Source organism: Andrena cerasifolii, chromosome 2 (genome assembly GCF_050908995.1).
Source record: "Andrena cerasifolii isolate SP2316 chromosome 2, iyAndCera1_principal, whole genome shotgun sequence".
In the NCBI taxonomy this organism is placed as follows: Eukaryota; Metazoa; Arthropoda; class Insecta; order Hymenoptera; family Andrenidae; genus Andrena; species Andrena cerasifolii.
In genome coordinates, this window is record NC_135119.1 from 6,034,350 (window position 1) to 6,055,437 (window position 21,088).

At 45.1% G+C, this 21,088-nt stretch overlaps 1 protein-coding gene across 3 annotated transcripts in view; it reads right to left on the reverse strand.

The window, feature by feature from the left end:
* The window catches only part of Knockout (Stork-head domain-containing protein knockout), a 133,334-nt gene that overhangs the window by 77,716 nt on the left and 34,530 nt on the right, over positions 1-21,088 (reverse strand). Inside the window, exon 1 of one of the 3 annotated variants that reach the window (XM_076830262.1) lies at positions 10,330-10,469. The exons of the other annotated variants lie outside the window; for them this stretch is intronic. The gene's annotated coding sequence lies outside the window, so the exon portion shown is untranslated. Of the gene's footprint in view, positions 1-10,329; positions 10,470-21,088 lie in introns of those variants that run through there. 3 annotated transcript variants of the gene reach the window in all.

Genomic DNA, 21,088 nt, shown 5'->3' on the forward strand with positions numbered 1-21,088 from the left:
AACCGAGGTATATTTTTCCTCATCGAAGAAGCGTGTACCTACTTAATCGTGCCGACGCACAGTGGTCTGGAGGGAGGCCAAAATTCAATCTGTCAATTTCAACTTTACAAAGTAATTCTTTTCTTTTTGTACGAGTTGACAACGTTCCGGAGCTTCTAAATCCGCGTACCTTTCCTTTTTCAGATGATTCTTTGATTAGATATAATATTACGAAGACAAAATCATGAGATTTTATGTGAATCTAATTGTTTTAATTGTTTTCATTATAGAACATTAAAATACGTGTTTATGTTATGCAGTTATAGAGGTAAAGAAGTATATTTCACTTATTTATATGCGCCATACGATTTTTTTAGTCGATGTACAAAGAGTGCAATGATTATATCAATTGAGATTTTTGAGAAGGCTTATAAAAAAATGATTAAGAGTGATTAACGCCGGACATTTATTACATGAAAGCTTACACAATTGCTAACAAGTGCACGCAAATTTCCAGTGCAGTCTCCTGCAGTCTTCAATTCTATGCAGACTTTTAGAAATCACGCTCGAGGTATTTGGGCGTCCTAGACGCGTCTAGCTGCATAGACATTGCCAGATGTTTTCATTGCGTGTATATGTACAATACTTATTTATTTGTTTAGTTGTATTTATTTACAAGGGGAGGACACCACGTGGTAGACAGCGATTTTGATGAGCCTTGGCACGATGGATCTATGTCGAAAATAAGTAAATAGGTGTCCGAGCGTTTCTGCCAATGGGCCTTAATAATAGAGATATTAAAAATTTCATAGTGACCGTGGGGTTTTAGTGGGTAAAAATCCCACACTATCCTGGCGCCCGCGGGAGATTCCCTTCTGGAGGCGTCGGGGTGTCTTTTGAAAATGTCTCCACGTTAAAAAAAACTTTATAAATTTTTTTTATAATTTTTTCTTTAACTTGAGGAAATCTTCAAAAGGCACCCTGACTCCTTCAGAGGGGAATCCCCCAGGGCGCCAGGGTAGTGTGGGATTTTTACCCACTAAAACCCCACGGCCACTATGAAATTTTTAATAATAATACATGTAAGTATCTATATTATTAACGTCCATTGACAGAAACGCTCGGACAACCTATTTACTTATTTTCGATATAGATCCATTGTGCCATGTCTCATCAACATCGGTGTCCTCCCCTTGTTAGTTAAAGATAGTGTTAGAACTGATTCTTTCTCCTCTTGTCTTCTCTAGTGCAGACGTGCTTTTTACAAAAATATAAGTATTTAATTGAATTCCGTGATAAAATAATACTTTGTGCGGGAAAAATTGATATTTAATTTTCGCCACGAATTTTTTTTTGTTAGTGATAATAGTGTTTTTTTAATAATAATTTGCGATAAATAGTCGAATTATATGATACAAAAATGAATTTGCATTGGAAAAAATCGATATAAAGGTGTTTTAAATTCTGGCTATAAATTTGAATCCTTCATCTTCAATTTGTCACTTTTGGTGTCAGACTCGTTATCAGTCACCTCAGAAACCCTTGATCACCAAGCTTGAGAGAAATTAGACTTTTGGCCGCTAAAAGTAGGTATCCAGACCACTGTGCGACGCCGAAAGGTACGGAGAGAAAACACACTATCTATTGATAGTCACAGAAAGAAGCATATTTCGCGATAAAACTTCCTCCCACGTTCCCCGGCTGTCGCGTGGCTTGACAATCTTATCAGCATAACGTCCCAGACGATACGTTTGCAGTCCCAAAGCTGGGTAGAGCCGCTTATTCGATCGGCGGGAGTAGAACCGGGGATTTTCTCACAATGGAGCGATTTAAATGCATTCCTTACGTCAGGTACCTGCCTTTCCGGAAGGATACCCCGCCTTATCGAAGAAAGTGATTGCATCATTTCGTGAAACGGTCTCGATGGTAGTCGTCGGGTGTCCCTGACATTTATCCATCTCCCGTTTCTTTGAAAAAAAAAAAAACGAGACCATGAACCCACCAGCTTGCTATTAACGACGACCTTTAACTGGCAGTTACTTTCCTGCACCTTTCCTCCAGCATTCTGGTTCCGTTCGTTTTTGTTCGCGCGATGTTTTCCCATATCGATCACGAGAGGCACGGCGGCTGTCGACCCAGGTGCCACGGTGAACTCGCGATTAATTGCTCTATAATAACGGGACGATCGGGAGATCTCACGAGCCCCACATTCGAGCGTATCGTGGGTGGGTGGGTTGGATCGCTTCTGGTGTTCCATGGTACGGTGAAAAAGTAGGCCGCCCGGTTCATCTTCCACGGTGAAGTCTGCCGTGGCTTGGGAAACGCGAGGATGGATCGGCGGCAGGATAAGCCCCGTAATTTCTATCTTGCTTGTAACACGTAAAAATTCAACAGGATAATTACGCGTTTAATTGCTGGCCGCGCACGAACGCTACCAGCTGGCTTTTTAATACGTTCGACACACGTTCGCCGTATGCTTCTTCAAGGACGCGCGCGATAACCTCCGCGTAACGAATATTCGATGGTCTATCGTGGTCGAATGCGTTAGAAGCTCTCGCACACAAGGATGTTAAATATAAAAAGTACTCCTGAAATTCGGTAACGAAATATTAACGACCCCCAAAACTTTTGAATCCACCCAATCCCCAAGGCTGTCGCCCAGTGGCGCAGTGAAGATTTAATCTTGGGGGAGCCGAGTTGAACGGATAGAAATATTTTTAATGCGAATTCAACAAAATTCGTTAGGTGATTATAAAAATTTATTTAAAGAATAAACCCCAGTTTTCTTCTCTTTTTACAAAGCTCTTGAATTACTTCAGTCGTGGTTACATTAATCCTCTTTTTCCTTTTTCTTTGGGGGTACTTGGGCCCCTTGCCTCCCCTCCCTCTGGGTGCGCCACTGTTGTCGCCACAACAGCAACAGAATTCTAGCAGTAGTGCGAAGAATCTAGTGCTGATTTGACGCAAGCTTATTTGGTCTTACAGAACGAAGAAGATCGGTGGAGAGGGTGTGGCCCAGAGTCGGGCAAAATGTAATCTAATTACAAATTGCAACTTATAATTAAACTGTAATTATGTAATAAATTGCACATTATTTTCTGTAATCGTTCATTCAGATAGTTGACAAAACCAAGTGATCAACTACCTAAACGAACGACTACAGAAAATAATCTGTAATTAATTACACAATTACAGTTTAATCGTAATTTCCAATTTGTAATTAGATCACACTTTGCCCAACTCTGGTGCGGCCAGGGTGCGACAGAGCAGGGTTCAGCACCCAGAAGTCGGTGAGTGAAAAGAAATTGTACAATATTATAAACTCCCAGGCATCAATTTGTATGAAGTAGGTAACGAGTTTGGCAAGGGAAATCTCGAACTGGCGGCGTGGATTTCATTCCTCCGCTGTTTAACCTTTCTATCATAACATAATGAGCACACCAATATCAATTATCAGGGGACAGCCTTTGAGTTGCACTTGGCATGCGCTATAGAAACACTTCGCTCGCTTCGCTATCCATTCTTGTATCCTCACAGTGACCCAGAGAGCTACTCTACGCGGGTTTCGCGGAAATATCATTTTTACGAGGGGAATGAATCACTCGCAGGTACTTCGGTCCCGCCGTAACATCAATTTGCCACTCTGTCGTTTGCTCATCCATCTGTTCGAACGGTGTCGAATCGCGTTCCTGGCAAGTACGCGACGAGAGCCTCGCGTACACGTACATTTAACTGTTGCCAACGGACCTTTGATGTAGCACCGGCACTCTCGCGAGCCGAGCGAGCTCCGCCGAGCCGGTGGAGCGTCTAGAAAGCACTCTGCGGCGGTATTCCTCGTAAACCGCGTATAACGGGCACGATCGAGCAACGGCGGGGCTAATGGAACGCCAAATAAAGCCAGACGTTCGCGAAGAGAAATTAGGTAATTAAAAGCGAGTCGGCGGGAACGTTCGGTGCTGTAATTTTGAAGGATCGCCGCTCGCCTGGCTGCAGGGTGGATCTGCTCGCGGGCGGAAGGCTTCGGTATCGAGAGTGGCCGAGTTAGCGCGATCGGCTCGCGAAAATTATTCTCATTTTACTAGGCGGGTTCATTGTGACCGCCCGAGTTGGTCATTGTTCGTTTCGCTCATTTTTCCATCTCTATTCAGCGTAGCCTTTTTTTCCAGATCGCCTCGTAAGTCGTTAAAGGAGAAACGAAGCGTATGCTTTTGATATTCACGATTCTATCGGTTATTGCTACTCCATTAGCCACGGCGTGGTATATCGTTTGCGGAGTACCTAATGCTCCCAGAGGGTTGGTACATTGGCGTATCGTTATTATTGATGGGACTGATGCGCGCCTTCGTGGTTTATTAAAATCGGATAGCAGATAACAGGCCGACGACGCCGGTTTATATTGCATTCATCGATTCAACGTGACTTCATTGTAAGCGCTGCGAGGGACAACAATGAAGTCCAGGCTGTCTACTCGGTGCACGACCGTGTATCCACCCTCTCCCCTGGCGGCCGCGGAAAAACCTGCAGAGCCGCGTGCAACTCGTGCGGACGAGTGCACGCGCAGATAGCGGCCAGCTGCTGCCCGTACGTATTTACGGTTGAAATTTGTATCTACGACTGTGTAATTATATAACGATGAACGGCACGGTGTATAATTACGCTCGAGTTCACCCTGCGGCGATACCTGACAAATTCGCCAGATACGTGGGTCTCGGCGAACGAATGGCAGCGGAACGTGGGGGATATGAAGCGAAACTGATTGGGAAGACAAGGCCCCGGGAAAAGAATCCATTCAGAGCGATTCTTTCAGAGATCTTATAAGCGAGATACTGCTGGGAGGAATTGTTGAAAGGCTTTCTGAGATATCCTTGCTAGCGCAAGTGCGGCAATGCACAATCTCACTTGCACTTCCTATCCTCAGTGAAACCATCATCAAAGTCTACAGCTTGCCAGTGCCATCTCTCTTCGTCGAAAAAAAAGATTCAGCGTCCGGAGATAACTTCATGCTTATACAACAAGGCGCCAAGACACCTCGCGCCAAGTACCAAACGAATCCACCAATAAGAATGACCAATGAAGAAGACTAATGATGCACAAAGCCTACCGCGGTTGAACATCCTCGGCGTCCAGCTCCCGTACGGAACGACTCAAAATAAAAAAAATACACTTTCATCGAACTCCTCGTGGGAATCCAGCCGCCGGGCTGGCAGTAAAAACCAGCGCGTCTGTAAAAATCCGCTCGTGATTGATTAAGTCGACTGGCTTTATCTAGCATTCATCGATTCACCGGGGCCTCATTGTAAGCGTCGCGATGCCCGTCAATGAAGTCGAATACACGGAGCCAGCGTGCACGTACACACGCTCCCTTTCGACGGCGGCACCGGAGGAAAAGTCGCGCCGCGTGCGATCCGCCAGGCGGACCCTGGGACGCGCACCCCGCATACGTATACATAATGAATAGCGAGGCTGTATTATTTTCTGCGGAGCGTGGATAAGGTTATGAATACGTAGCGCCGCGAGCACATATAACGCTCGTGAATACGTATCTATCCGTTGGACCACCCAGGCCCGCGCGTTAAATCCTTGCCAGCAGCTGCCCATTCGTCCATTACGCCCGTACGCCTGGCCGGCCAGGGAGCCAGAGGAGGCCGAGGAACACGGGGCCTCGTTCAATGCTTCCTTATGGACACCCTCGGCACTTCGATCCCTCGTCTTCGATCCTTCGTTCCCTCTGTTCATCTTCGTGCTGACGTCGCGACCAGCAGGTGTACGCGGCTGAATGTTTTCTGCGGCCATTATTCCGCTGGGGGGTCGCGGCAGTTGGGGGTAATTCGCTGATGGCGATTGGAAGATCGAAGAGCGAGGCTTAGGTCTTTTAAGGGGACGTTCCGGTCTAAAAGTCGATTTTTTTTATTTTATTTTTCGAATGTTCAACCTTTTAGGAATGCGTGTTTAAAAGGATTTGTTGAAATTCGTAAAATTCCTGAAGTTATAGGCATTTGAGTGGAGGGAAATGCATGGGTAACACCCGGCCACTCGGCACTCGCGTAAAACTTTAAACGCGTTTTTCTCGAAACAGTGTTCTCAAAACGGTGGGCGCTGCATCTCCAAAAGTTATTATCCGATTCGACTGAAACTTTTTTTATTTTGAAGAATATACTTCTGGCTAGGGGAGGAACCAGAAAAATTACAAAAAATTAAAAATTTATAATTTTCAAAGGCGTTGGAAGGACGAAAATACAGGGAAAAGTGATTTCAAACTTGAAGTGTCGTTATTTTCTAAAAAACGTCATTTTTGTAATTTTTTCTAGTCCCCCCTCCCTAGACAGAAGAATAATCTTCAAAATCAAAAAGGTTTCAGTCGAATCGGATAATAATTTTTGGAGATACAGGTCCCACCGATTTGGATCAATTTTTTGACGCCTTGACTTTAACGATTCCCCAGTGCTGTCTGCAATGATTAATTATAAAACAAAAAATATATTTCTATAACTTAAGACATCCTCAATACAATGCAAAAAGTCCCATTAAATTATATATAGTAATTTTCCTTAATTAATTCCTAAAGATCACCTATTTTTTGGGGCTCTAGACCGAAACCTCCCCTTAAGATCTAAGGAGGTGGAAGAGTTGGAAGAATCTTATGAGTTGGATTTTAGTGGTTTGAAGAGGGGTGCTGGTATTTTTGTAGTGTAGAGGTTTCTTAACCCTTAACTGGTATCGGTCGTGACTCTAAGCACGCAAAGTTCGCTGCAAAATTGCTGGTTGTCTAAGTTTGTAAACTGAGTTTCTAATTAATTTCATAATAACAGTTTAACTTCCTACGTTTCTATTATTTTTATACATTACCTACACTCCATTCCATATAAGAGCGGACCTGCGCCCCTACCGATTTGCGACCGATCTGCGCAGCTCCCACGGATCTGACGTACGCGATTGGCCGTAGCACTATTGTGATTGGTCGTAGCACTTTCCCTGCCGGTTTCCTACCAATCAACAGTATTTCCCTGCGCGGAACGAGTCCGCTCTAAGGGGGAATGTAGTGTAAGAACAAATATTCACAGCGGTTGCTCTATTTTCGACTCTACAAAATTTCTGTGTCCTTTTTTATTTCGGGTCTGCCACGACCCCAGTATACCAGTTACGTTTGAAAAAAAAACAGTATAGCAGTTAAGGGTTAATGTGGATTTGCTTGGTAGATGGAATTTTGAATCTTCAGATTATTTATTCACTTGGATGAAGGAAACCCGGCGTGAAATTTGAAAGCGATAGGGTACAGGGATCTTGAAATTCCAGAGTAACTCGGGATTTTGATTATTCGTTAATGTGGAATGCGAATCAATCATCGTTAAGCGCTGACGTTACTGTCTGTCCTTTTCCATTGCTTAATGGGCCTTGATGCGTGCGCTATTCACTTCCGCGGCGAGCGTCGAGAAACCGCGCGTTTCACACCCGTCTATGAAAATAATTTCGCACCTATCGGCGCCGTTTAGCATCGCCGCGAGAGAGACGGCAGGAATTCCTATTTATTACGCCCCTCCTCGCGGACTAATTTGCACTTGTCGGTGCTATCGGCGCCGGTCTTCCAGGAACTTTTCAATTAATGTGGATTTACGTTTTCCTGTTTAGCAGCTACGCGGCAGGCTGGCTCTGTTTAATGACAAAACTTTTCTAGCTCATCGCCGGCCGTGCGTCTCGTACCTCGCGTTCGCGTCGCCCCGACAACTCCGCAACCTTCTGGCCCGTTAATCGATTTCCTATCCGTTTCGACTCATTGTTAGCGGCGGCATTGGGAATTTCTCCCATTAAACGTGCAAAAGCGCGGCATAATTCTGTTGCCGCGAAATTGCTTGTGATTGTCCGCTGAAACGGTCGTCCTCGTTGGCGAAATAGAGCGCGGCGTTATCGTTACTCTTACTGCATGCATTATGCATTTACTTTCATTTCATTTGTTGTTTTATTTATCCTTAACGCTTTTGCGCGCAAGAGTGCCACGGCTAGGCTCCCTCGTTAACGATACGTCCACATGGGAAAGCTGCGGCGCCATTAAACCCGCCAGGTAAATAATTGTAAAACGACACCGTCGCGTCTATCGGGATTTAATTATCATCTATATTGTGCCCGGGCTCCGGAGACGTTCGGCTTTTATCCGTGCCGCGATGGCCACGGTATCGATGAACGATCGAGTGCGCTAGACGTGAACGTACGCTGGGCTCGCGAGCAGACGCTAAAAGAAGGTTAAAATCTCTCGTAATTTGCGGAGTGCCGTGAACGATTAGCGCAAATGGCTCGTTCCAGCGTGTTCACGCACCTCCGCTAATGGAAATCGGTAATCCTACGATTTTCACGTTTTTTTTTTGCGGATTACGTAAAAAATCGTGGGAGGCTGTCCGATGGGTCGCGGGGAAATTAACGTCCAGGTGGGTCTCCTACGTCGAGACGAGCGAAAATTTATGACCTACGATTTATCAGCGAAGAAGCTATTTGAATTTCAAAAGGATCGAGATGAACTCTGTAGGGTAAATTAGCCGAATATGAGACCCACTTCTTAAAAACGTCATAACTCTTGACTAAGAACACTTTTATTAAAATTTTACGTTTTAAAAGTAGAACTTGTACTGTTTAGCAAACTACTGGAAAGTACTATCCTAATGTGAGACCCAGTTTGTTTTTCCTGAAACTTATTTTTTCTTTCTTTTTTTTTTGTTATAAATACGGCATGTGAAATCTATTTCTTCACTACCGCAATCTTCGTGGGCCCACCAGCGAAGTCTTCACGGGCCCACCACGCCCGACAGAACACTTGCCTGAGGAGTAAAGACCTGTGCAAAACAAGAATTCTGTATCATAATTTTCTTTCTCAATCACTTTCATCATTCAGAACGAATTTCTTCTTCACTCTCATCAGTTGAACTCTCACGGGGTCTCAGATTCGGTAACTATAACACGATAACTATTAAGTAGCTTCGAAGTTAAGTCTTCATCATTTTATTTGTGAAACAGTAACAGTATTTGTGAAAATCATTATACCACTTTAGAGTCAAGCGAGACAAAACAACAAATACACGGTTAGTTAGTAAAGAAATAGCATCGTTATAACATTCAAGAGTTCTGTAACGGAGATAAGCTGGGGTCTCATATTAGCTGAGGTCGTCATATTCCGATACTTTTGTAATGTACTGACCCTTTCTTATCGTTTTTCTCCGACTTTCTCTGTAAACATGATTCACACTAATTACCCAAATGCTGCGTAAATGTAAACACTGCGTTATCCCTGCTACCCATCGTTATGTTAGCCAATGCGTAACCTATCCAAAATCCTGCAATTCTGCCCTATCCCGTCATCCCCTCTCTTACATTCAGAAACCTTTAAAACCCAGCACAGTCCCTTATCCTACAGCAGGCCTTCCCAAGTAGGGGAAATGCACTCCTAAAACAGATGTTTGGGTTCTCCTTCCACCGGTGCGCCTTCAGCTAAGGTGGGACGACTCCTACAACCCTCTCTCCGAGGAGACAGTAACGTCGCTGGAAAGTACCAAATGTGTCAAATTTTTATAGGAAATTTCATAATGACTTAAAAATAGTAGGAAAAATTAAAATTTAAACTAGTTTAAAAATTAAAATTTAAACTAGTTTAAAAATTAAAATTTAAACTAGTTTAAAAATTAAAATTTAAACTAGTTTACAAATTAAAATTTAAACTAGTTTACAAATTAAAATTTAAAGTAGTTTAAAAATTAAAATCTAAACTAGTTTAAATTTTAATTTAACAATGTATGTAATACATTTTTTGTAATTCTTTTTACGTCATTTTGAAATGCTAGTTTAAATTTTAATTTTTCCTACTGCTTTTAAGTCATTATGAAATTTCCTATAAAAATTTGACACATTTGGTACTTTCGCCCTAAAGCGCCCAACATGCTTCCCAGCGACGTTACCGTCTCCTCGGAGAGAGGGTTGTAGGAGTCGTCCCACCTTAGCTGAAGGCGCACCGGTGGAGGGAGAACCGAAACATCTGTTTTAGGAGTGCATTTCCCCTACTTGGGAAGGCCTGTCCTACAGCATTACTATTCCAAAAGCCACCAGTGTCAGTCACGGAGTCAAATTAAAACAGTTCAATCTCCAATATTCTTACTTTAAATTGAATAAATATCTTTATAAGTATTATTCGTAAAAGCGATAGTTTAAATTATCCTTGTGTCCATTACACTTTACCCTACGTACAGATCCCATGGGACGCAAGAAGTGCGAAAGGGCGCCGGAATTATTAACAAACATTCAAATGTACATTCCAATGCACATACGTACAGTTGTATCAATAAAAGATAGGACTCCTTTGCTAGATACACATACCTGCCAGATCAATTCTCTCAAGCTCTCTCCTTCACGGTCTATAAGTTCCCGTCATCTTCCGAGTCACTTCTACATTCCACCTTTATCGATCCAAAGTTCTCTGATCGGTAGAGGATTGGATTTGTGCAAAATATTCATCATCCCAGCCATATCTTACGCCGTGTATCATAGATTATTCGCAATTGGCGTGGATATATCGTCACCATTAGTCTCCATTCACCTTCTATTCCTCTCTTTGCCTTTCGAACGATCAAACGCCACTTTTAGACTTGTCGGGCCATTTGTTACGCGCGACATTTTTCCATCACAGTTTCTTCCTTCTACCGATGTTCCCAAAAATCTGCGCATCTTCACGGTCTAAACCTAAACCCTACGCGATCTTCCTGACACGCCTTCGAGTTGATTGAGCAAAGCTGATTCCTATGACAACCTCGAACGATTCCGGTGAGCCTTCCTCTCGCTCTCTCGTTATTTCAATAATGTTCACGTGCGCTGCAATTTATACTGTCGAGCCACATCCCCGCGATGACCCGCGCGCTAGCGGCTACGGCGCAATTGACATCCTTTAGTCGGGAATGCATCAGCTCCTCTCCCGGCGTCATCCTCGTCATCCGTGGTTTTACCGTTGCTTGTCATTATGGAGATACGGAGCCCCGGGTACCGTGGTATCCCCTCGTGACCCCGGTCGCTGCCTTCCTCAATTTTTCCCTGGCCGCGTACTCCTGCACACACGGTTCGCCAGGAGGAGGGTTCGCGCGTCGTCGCTGGCGTAAACGAGCAGGTCTCTGCTCGTCGCGTCGACGATACCGCGAAAATCGATTACGATTCTCCGCGGAAACTCGGCGCAGACCTTCCGCCTCGCGAGCTTGATGGATCGCGTTGTATCGGCACGCCGAGATTGATACTGGCGGTAGGCATGGCTGGAGCGTGCAAGGTGTTTGATAGATCAAGGCACAATAAATAATACGGGGCGCAGTTTTCTTCGCCGCGCCATTGAGGTGTATCGTGGGCATTGTGGGGCCTCGCAGGAGGTCTAGGATACAGCCTTGAACGGAAAGATCTCGCTACTCAGACATTGTTTGCCCGAGCAACGAATGGACGTTCCGCTGAAAAGGTTGAGTTTACTGATAAATCTGCCGTAGTAACAGCGATCGATCCTCGTTCGTGCATACTGTTATCGCCGGAGCGGATCGCGATATCGATTCTGAGCACAGTGAAGAAAACAAGGATCGCGTGTGAGCCAGCCTCAATTCGGCCGTTAATGCGTTGATTTATGGAACTGGGTCTTTGATCGGCGATAGGCGAACGTAGCGGTACCGCCGCGGCATATTATAAGTCGCCGGGTAATACGCGCCAGCGATGCTAGGCACTAATTGCCTGGCCATTACCATAAAATTATCCCCCCGTCGGCATTGTGCCGCGGCGGTTTTCTGCCGAACGCGGTAAACTTTATGCGGCTTGCTCACGCGAAGGTCGGCCGAAGCAGAGGCGCGCTGGATGCGCTCCTGGAATTTTCATTAAGACACGAAGACGGATTCCTCCGGACGGGCGAACAACAAAAGAAAGAAGACGCGAGAAGAATTAAACCGCGGCTGTAATCGGGCGAATCGTTAGCGGGGTAAATGGTGCGCGAAGGAAACTCGCGGATCCTCGCGGATGTACCCCGTTCCGACCGTAGGTTTTGCGCAGCTAGAAAATGTCATCGCGGAGATCAGGTTCTGCGACTCGCTAACGAACAGACGTAAATCGAGGAATATGAAGCAGAAACGTATCCAGGTAAAGGATGTCAACTGCAGTCGAGTGTGACTACCGGTTGTCAGGGGAGTAACACTAGCTGGAAGGATAAATTGCGTCGGGCCCAAGGAGAGGCGAGATCTCTGACCACGCTGGCGTGACCTGCTCCCTAGCTCCAGATTCCTCGGCCCGAATAACATTGATAAAAGCCAGATAGAACGCTAACGCGGGCCTGGAAGGTAAAGGTAACCGCTGCAGTCTTTTGGACATCCAAGGACGTTTCTCGAACGTGATTCTAAAATCTCGAGCAGCGGACAGAGACTAATTACACCTGTCGCTTGATGGCAAATTAACGGAGGAATGAAAGATGAAAGTGCCGATGAAAACTCCAGGACTGGAAAGACCGCGATGGGAAACGTACGAGGTAGATTGTAAGATGTTCTCGTCAAACGACTGGACGACGATGGCGCGATACCAAGAAATCGAAGGCGTTCTTTTTCCTGCACGGAAGCCTAAGCGACTCCCGGAGTTGCCGTCGAACGCGGAAACGCGGCGGATTCATTAGTTTATCGTGGCGGGTAGAGGGGAATAATAAGTGTGACGTGACGGGAGAGAAGAAAGCTTCGTCGGTTTGCGGGGGTCGCAGTTCATCGTTGCTGGGGATCTTTAAAATGCCTGAGAATCGTGTAGACGCGGCTTATACATTATTAATTGCGGGAGCGCGCCTCGCGCGTGCACGCCGATCATTACGCGGCCGCATCATCCGCGCCGGCCTCTTCCTTCGTTTCTTCGTCGCGATTAATCGACGTTGTACAGCCACGGGGGCTAATTATAGGCGCGTGGATCATTATCGGTGCGTCGTACGCGTCGTGGTCCTACGGCTGTGACAAGCTAGCCGGACGGAAACAGGAGCTCCGGCCGTTTTCACTTTCCATCGGCCGCGCGACGATCGCGTAAACGAGGCCGGGAATCAACGCGCGCGATGAACTTGCGCAGCTAGGAGGATCACCATCCACGGAGCTGCGATTAATAGCTGAAATCTCCTGTCTGCTTCTCTTGTACGATGCTTATCTTTCATGACCTCACATGTCTGTTGAACAATCAACAGCCTCGATGCTGAACTTTTCTTCCTACTTCGTGCGTGCACTCTTTGCTTGAGGAGAAGCTTCAAGGGGCGACGTGTATAATAGGGCGGAGCGATACTGTACAGGCGAAAATTTAAATTTGAATTTTCAGTTGACCTGGCTGAGGGATAGTTGTCTTTTGATTAACCAAACACAACTGTAAAAAAAATTTGGAAAGTATTCGTGTCTGCAGGTTTCTTTTTCTCCCAAAGATGATTATATTCAACCCCTCGCAATAAGTTTGGAACCAAACGCAAAAATACGAATTGACGAGAAACACCAATATTTTTTATGTATAATACGCAACGGTATATATATGAAACGCGTGGTAATGTTAAATTGGTCTATTTTAAAGTAAAAGCACCAAAAATAATTAAGAATTTTGTTTATTATATAATACAAAATATGATTTTAAAAAGTGTCCGAATATTAATGCGAGTCACTGCAAGCATTCGCAATGCGAATGAAAAAATTAAATAAAAATTAAAAAAATTAAAAAACCCGACTGCTTAAAGAAACATTAAAAAATTAAATTAATAAAAAAAACCGACTGCTTAAAAAAACATTAAAAAATTAAATTAATAAAAAAATTAAATTAAAAATTAATTTTTTAAATGTTTTTTTAAGCAGTCGTAAAGTGGGTTTTTTAATTTTTTTAATTTTTCTTGTTGATTTCGTGACATATCTATTAGATCGATCGACTGATAGACTTTAGTGCCCTCGACTACTGCCGTACCTACCTAATTCCCCTGTTAGAATATTTCAGAGTGTGTACACCGCTTCTAACCTCTACAATGCTAATTCCCAATATGTACCTTGTCAACGAGTTTGCAATGGTAGTTAGCTCGAGGGGTCACACAGCATTAAGCACCGCGCGGCCGAAGAATCCGTATCGCAATTTTTCCCACGACAGCGTTCCGCCTTTGTTTCCAAATCGCTTTCCCGCCAGCGGAGCCGCAGACGCAAAGCAGACGCGGCACAAAGTCGTCCCGCTGAAATTACCCCGGCAACCGCCGGTGAAATAATTAATTGCACCGCGGCGGAACGGCGAACGCACACGTACACGTGGAACCGGTTGAAATTAGTAGCCGTAATTACTAAATTTATCCCGGCATCGAGTGAATCGCGGCCGATTAAATGCCATTGTTTCCCCCCCCCCCTCCCGCGGAGCGTAATAACGTCACGTAAGAGAGTCGAGTGCCTTTTCCTCGCGCTGCCGTTAGCTTTTCAGAGAAGAAAGTGCTCGTAGGAGGAAAACAGGCCTCGGAGCGCCGACTATCCACGACGATAGCCACAAAACGAGCAACGGGTCTTTGTTATACGTCCGCTGGCCGATCATTAATATCACTACCTCCCGGACCAGGTAGTGCTTATGCAGCGACTAGACCAATTACCGTTAGTCGCTCGCTGCCGCCAGAAAATGATTTATCACGGATTGTCCTCCCCTGAAATTTATAGAGCGAGCCCCGCTGCCGGCTCGCAAAATAATCCGCGGGATCCCGCGATCCTTATTGCCATTAAACGTACGGCGAGTTGCGCGCTGTCCCCGGCGTTCGTCACTACTAATTACGGGGCCCGGTTGGCCGCGAAATGAGTTTATTACGCGAACGATCGACGGCTGATCCGCCACGGCCGAGTTTACCTGCCCGGAACTCCAGCGCCAGAGCGATACCTTGGCGCGTTTCGTTCCGTGGGAGGCGGATCGAATCGGCTGCCCGGCCCGTTGGAAAAAAGTCGCTTTATGAAACGCGACACCGGCGCGAGATGGTAAATTGAGCTGTAATTAAATTACGTTACCCAACGTCGGGACGGTATCGTTGCTGAGCACCGCGTTCGCCGCGTAAAGCCGCGTATTCACCTGCGCATTCGGCGCGTACCGATTTTTTACTCGTCCGGTGTTCGGCGCGTGTTCGGGGCCCGGCGCGCATTCGGGCCGGTCCGCGTGTTGGCGGTCCATCAAAGCGCGCATTCGGGTCCGAACAATACCATGAAATGGACGCCGCAAATTTCCCTCAACCCCGAACGCGCGCCGAATGCGCGGCGAACGCGCGCAGAGCTCCGAACGAGCAAAAAATCGGTGCGCGCCGAATGCACATTCGGGGCGAATGCGCAGGTGGATACGCGGCTTAACGCCGACTGAAAGCGTCCCGACGGCTGTGCACGACGGCGGTCCCGGTACAGCAGCAGCGGGGAATCCCATTTACAGACTCATCGCGTTATATATTGCCCTTCTTTTCAACAAGGTAATTGATCCACGAGACCCAGCCGCATTAAGCCTGGCAGCTGTGCGAACGAAACGGGGCGAAGACCTTGATAGACGCGGAACACGCGAGTTTCTCGGTTAGAATCACTCTTCCTTTTTACTTTTTTTTTCGCGCGGAATCGCAAGGACAGGCCCCCAGAAGCCTTTCTCCGACGCGGCGGTCGGGCCCAGACCTCTTTCTCCTGCCAGACGAATACCAGGAATACGAGTACCCAGGTGTTTCCAGCCGCACCGTTATTATTTTCGACCTCTCCTTTCTCGTTTTGGACGGCTGGAATTCGCGGGGAAAAGTGAAAATTACCCGCGCGCCAGACAGTCGCGGCAGCGTTCCGCGCTGGCTCTGGGTACGTGTGTGTGTATTTAGGGATGAAATGGAGAACTGAGAAGGCTCGGTAGGTGTCCAGAGGCAATCTTCGACGCGCGTTTAGAAACATCGCGTTTCGTGGAATGTTCGCCAGCTGGGGTGAAAGAAACGCGTGCAGATTGGTCGGTTATGCGGAACAGCGGGTTTCTAGGAGGCAAGAACGCCTGGCGAACGCTGATCCGCGAAATTTATCGGAGCAGGTCCCCTTTTTGGTTTCTAAATTTCACGCGAAGTCTCGCTTTGGGCCGCTGACCCATTTCAAGGAGCAGTTTTCCATTTTGCTCGCAACCAACAAATCGTAACACTGAGCCTGGTGATTACTGTTAATTACCGTTGGTTTACGCCACGTCACACTTTCGTACACAATTCCCCGCGGTCTTACGCAACAGCGGTGATCGCCGGTGCCGTTCGCCGTGCTCATCCTCCTCGCTTTCTTGCCGTGGCGGGCGCGTTTTGAGGGAGCGGAGGAGAAGTCAAGCGGAGCTGCCAGATTGAATCGGACGCTGGTCGAACGGGATCGTCAAAGAGGCCGACGGGACCGTGGTGGAAAGCAAAATAGAAGGAGAGGAACGGCGGAGCGATTTCCCTGCTTAACGCCGACGCTTCACGTACGTCGAGCGCGATTAACGCCCGCCGTGTGATATTCGTCGATGAGATTTCTAGAGGAACTGCAGTATATTTGGAATACCAGTTTGTTTAAGAGGAATACAAAATTACGGCAGAAGATGGGAACGAATCCATACTCTGCGTAATATCATAGGGAAACTAATAAACTTTTGTATCTCAAACTCTCAGTAAGGTGAATGTCCCAGTTTCTGTTCATTTAATAGGCAACTCGTCATAAAGAAGGTGTAAAAAATTTGTTTTTTATGAAAATTTGCAGAGTAATTGATTAATTCTTTAATAATAAATCTAGCAATTGAAAAACTATTTAAGAAAGATATTTCAAGATTTTTAACTATTAGTAATTTGTAATTAAATATATAATGCTCTAATTGTCCGTATTTCTGCTCCTGAAAAATAGCGATGTATGTATCGCCCTAAGCTCGTGCAACACTCGCGTAAATGTTTCAATAATTTAGAATTATTTTATTGCAACTATAGTACAAACGTAACGCATATAATAATAAGAAAAATACGAAATGAGCAGAAATGGGGACATGAGCAGAAATTGGGACAGTCATCTTAATAATAAAGAACAAAAAGTAGCTGAAACTTTGGTCTAGATGAAAAATGACAGCAAGTATCGATTTCGTTGAGGTGCAGGTAATTTGGAATACCGGTGTTCCAGTTTACCTTCACTTTATAAACTTCAAAAAAAAAAACATGTAGATAATAAAATTATTTCCTTTATGATCTAATCAGACTGAAAAATCACAAGAAGGTGAATGTCCCAATTTCTGCTCATGTTCCCATTTCTGATCATTTCGTATTTTAGCAGCATAAGCAACGAAAAACTTTTAAAATGAGAGACTCAGGATTTTTCGATCGTGTTCTAGCTGGTTGTACTAAGGAACAGCGTCACTATTGGTATTCGATAATTGGGCAGAAAATATTTTTTGCAGTAAAAGTTCTTATTTAATAACGAAAACAGATACCGTATTGTGTTCTGGATGTAAATTTTTTACTATTTTTATTTTTTTTTAAGTAGAAAACAGGGGTTTAGGTTTAGAATCAACTGAAGCACCGTCACGTCCGCATTTCTACTCACCAAAATTTTAGTAACACAATCTCACAATTCAATATATGCTGTAACCTCTATTTCTATTCGAAGGCATTTTATTTCTTGCTAATCATTATTTTATCCTTTACTGTTGTGCTATAAAACATCTCCATAAAAGATGTAACTTATTTTTACCTGAAAAGGCAACACATTATGTGAGCCGAAATTGGTTCAAACGGTGAATAGAAATACGTACATCGCTATTTTTCGTGAGCAGAAATACGGATATTTAGAGCATTATATTTAATTACAAATTACTAGTAGTTAAGCATCTTGAAATATCTTTCTTAAATAGTTTTTGAACTGGTTGATTTATTATTAAAGAATTAATCAATCCTTCTGCAAATTTCGATCACAAACAAATTTTTCACACCTTCTTTATGACGAGTAACCTCTTAAATGAGCAGAAACTGGGACATTCACCGTATAGGAACAATCTTAGGTAAATATAAATGGATAGAGCTGGCCCAAACCGACGCGGCGGTACCCGTTACGCGTGAAACAAAAGCTTCGCTAAGCTTTGGAATATTCCAAATTACCTTCCCCTTCGGTATTCCAAATTACCAACAGTATTCCAAATATGCCTCACTTCCACTACTAGTTGACTCTTGTCTGACGTGCGGTTGGCCTTCCCCTGTAACCTTATAGCCGAGCAGGGGTAGCGTGTGCACGCACGTACATGCGACAGAGAGCCAGTGGAAGGCACGAAGGAGGCGACCAACAAAGATTAGCGGCGGAACGGGCTGCCGCCGCGGATGGGAAAGATCCGGTGAAAACGGGCGAGCGACCGTGGCTCTCCGTCGTCCTTCCACCCGTGATCGATCACACGAACGTCCGCGACGAATATGTTCGTCGGAACGCTCGGGAATCGAGCGAGACTCCTATCTCGATCGGCCAGGGTGGAGTAAAAGTTTCGTCAGTTCGCAGACAACTTTATCGTTGATGTATCGATATTAAATCGTGAGCTTGGAGGCGCGCAATATATCAAGTGCTTTGTTATGACAGAGGAAGTCATGGAGCCACGAGCTATTTCTGCGAGTGGCCTCTCGTCGAGCGTGGGATCAGTTTGACTTTATCTGGCTAAAGTGACACCCCGGCTGCATTAATCTTCCATCACTCGGCTGGATGATGCTACGGAATTACTATAAGACTTTGCCCGCCGTTTTTTACTCGGGGGGACACTTGCCGGGGAAAGTTTTACGATTGGAGCGGAATATTCATAATAGAATGACACCGTCTAACGACTGGCGCAGATGTCCCTCTTGGCCGGCGAATTAAATCGGCATTAAGACAAACGGTGGTGGACGCGAAAGGGGTCGCAGCGTTTCACAACGTCGCGTTGTTTTCTTCCGCGCGGCAGCGGATCAATTCATTCGTTAACTGGACGGGAGTGCGCGATGCGGATCGCTCGGGCGCATGTCAAATGTTTACAAATCTGACACGTCCATTCATTACACCCGCCCACGCGGAGCGGACGCTGAAAGCAGCTGAGCACACAGACGCGGCCTTATTGCCTCCTCAGGCCCGCGGAATGGCGAGCGGCGAAACGCGCCTTCCTTTCGGCGGATTAGCGCTGACGGCTGGGGAAAGATCTTCCTCCATCATCCCTCTCTCTCCCTCTAACGTGCCAGCAGCTCCAATGGAAGGTTAGAATAGCAGAACGGGGCAAAAACCGTGCGCCGTTCTTCCCTGATGATCCCAGATCCTTGGGTCCTGAATGGACCCGGCCATTCAATTATGTAGAGCCGCTGTTTAGCACGGACGTTCAAAGAAAAGATAACGAGCTCTTCCCCTGGTGGCTTCTTGTCTGCTTATAGGCGCCGACGGCTCCAGCCGTTTTGCCGATTTTTCACCGGGAATCCACATCTTGCGGATACCCCGCCAACGTCTGTGGTTCGCTTCCAAGCGGATGAAACGGTTCGATCGTCACGACAATCGCCTTGCAGCAAGTAAGCGGCTCCTTTTTTACGAATTGGAATAAGCAGTAACGACTTTGAAACGGTTAAAGAATGGCAAATTGAGTTGTCTGTGCCATCTTTCTCGAGATACAATTCACTCCATTTGCGTGCTTCATCGCGCAGCACTAAATGAAGCATTACGTATTAATTCATAGACATCTCCATTGATGTCCTCGACTCCGTTAGCTTGTCCTTCCCCACAGACTTTGGAACTCACAAGGGGAGGACACCATGTGGTAGACACCGATTTTGATGAGCCTTGGCACGATGGATCTATGTAGAAAATAAGTAAATAGGTGTCCGAGCGTTTCTACCAATGGGCCTTAATAATAGAGATGTTTGCATGGAAATTATTAAAAAATTCATAGTGGTCGTGGGGTTTTAATGGGTAAAAATCCCACACTACTCTGGCGCCCGCGGGGATTCCCCTCTGAAGGAGTCGGGGTGCCTACTGAAGATTTTCCTAAGTTAAAAAAAATTACAAAAAAAATAATTTATAAAAAATATAATTTATAAAAAAAGATTATAAAGTTTTTTTTAATGTGGAAACATCTTCAAAAGGCACCCCGACGCCTGCAGAAGGGAATCTCCCGCGGGTGCCAGGGTAGTGTGGGATTTTTACCCATTAAAACCCCACGGTCACTATGAAATTTTTAATATCTCTATTATTAAGGCCCATTGGTAGAAATGCTCGGGCACCTATTTACTTATTTTCGACATAGATCCATCGTGCCAAGGCTCATCAAAATCGGTATCTACCACATGGTGTCCTCCCCTTGTCCCGAAAACAGGTAATTCTTTGTGAATTTTTGGTACAAAAACGCTTCGACAAATTAATTTGACCTTTGGCAGGCTCTTTTATTGTATCTTAAGCTATTGTTCTGAATTTTTGTGTGACAGTGAAAAAGAAACATGACAGTAACAGAGAGAGTTTTGAAAAATAATCGGGTGGCTCTGGCGGTGACGAAAAGTACTATAAGGGTTATCCGAAACACAAAAAGGAAAAGAGATTCTTAAACTATATGAATGTGGCTATGGGTGGTAGTAGAAGCATTAAGAAAAATAAAAAAAATGTTAAAATGGCAGCCTTTTGAAGAAAATGCAGCACCCTGATTTGAGTCTAAGAAAGATTTTGCCTCAAAATCGGGAAACCTTCTTTAAATAAAAAAGTAACGGTAACAGATACGGCAATAAATCTACTACCACCCATAGCCACATTCATATAGTTTAAGACATGGATTGTAACCCGCTCGGAGCTGGTTACTAGTAACATAAGACAGTCTAGTCCAGACAGCACTTAAGGGAGTACTCTGGTCACCTGACCGAAAAAATGAGCAGAACACAATTGGTTGAGTATTATGTAAAAAGTTTTCCACGATTATATTTGTTATTCATTGAGTAAAAAATTCATAAATATTGAAACCAGACTGTCTTATGTTACTAGTAACCCGGTCCGGGCGGGTTACAATCTCTGGTTTAGGAATCTCTTTTCCTTCTTCTGTTTCGAATAACCCTTACAGTACTTTTCGTCAATGCGAGGGCCACTCGATTATATTTCAAAGCTCTCTCTGAATCTGCCATGTTTTTTTTTCA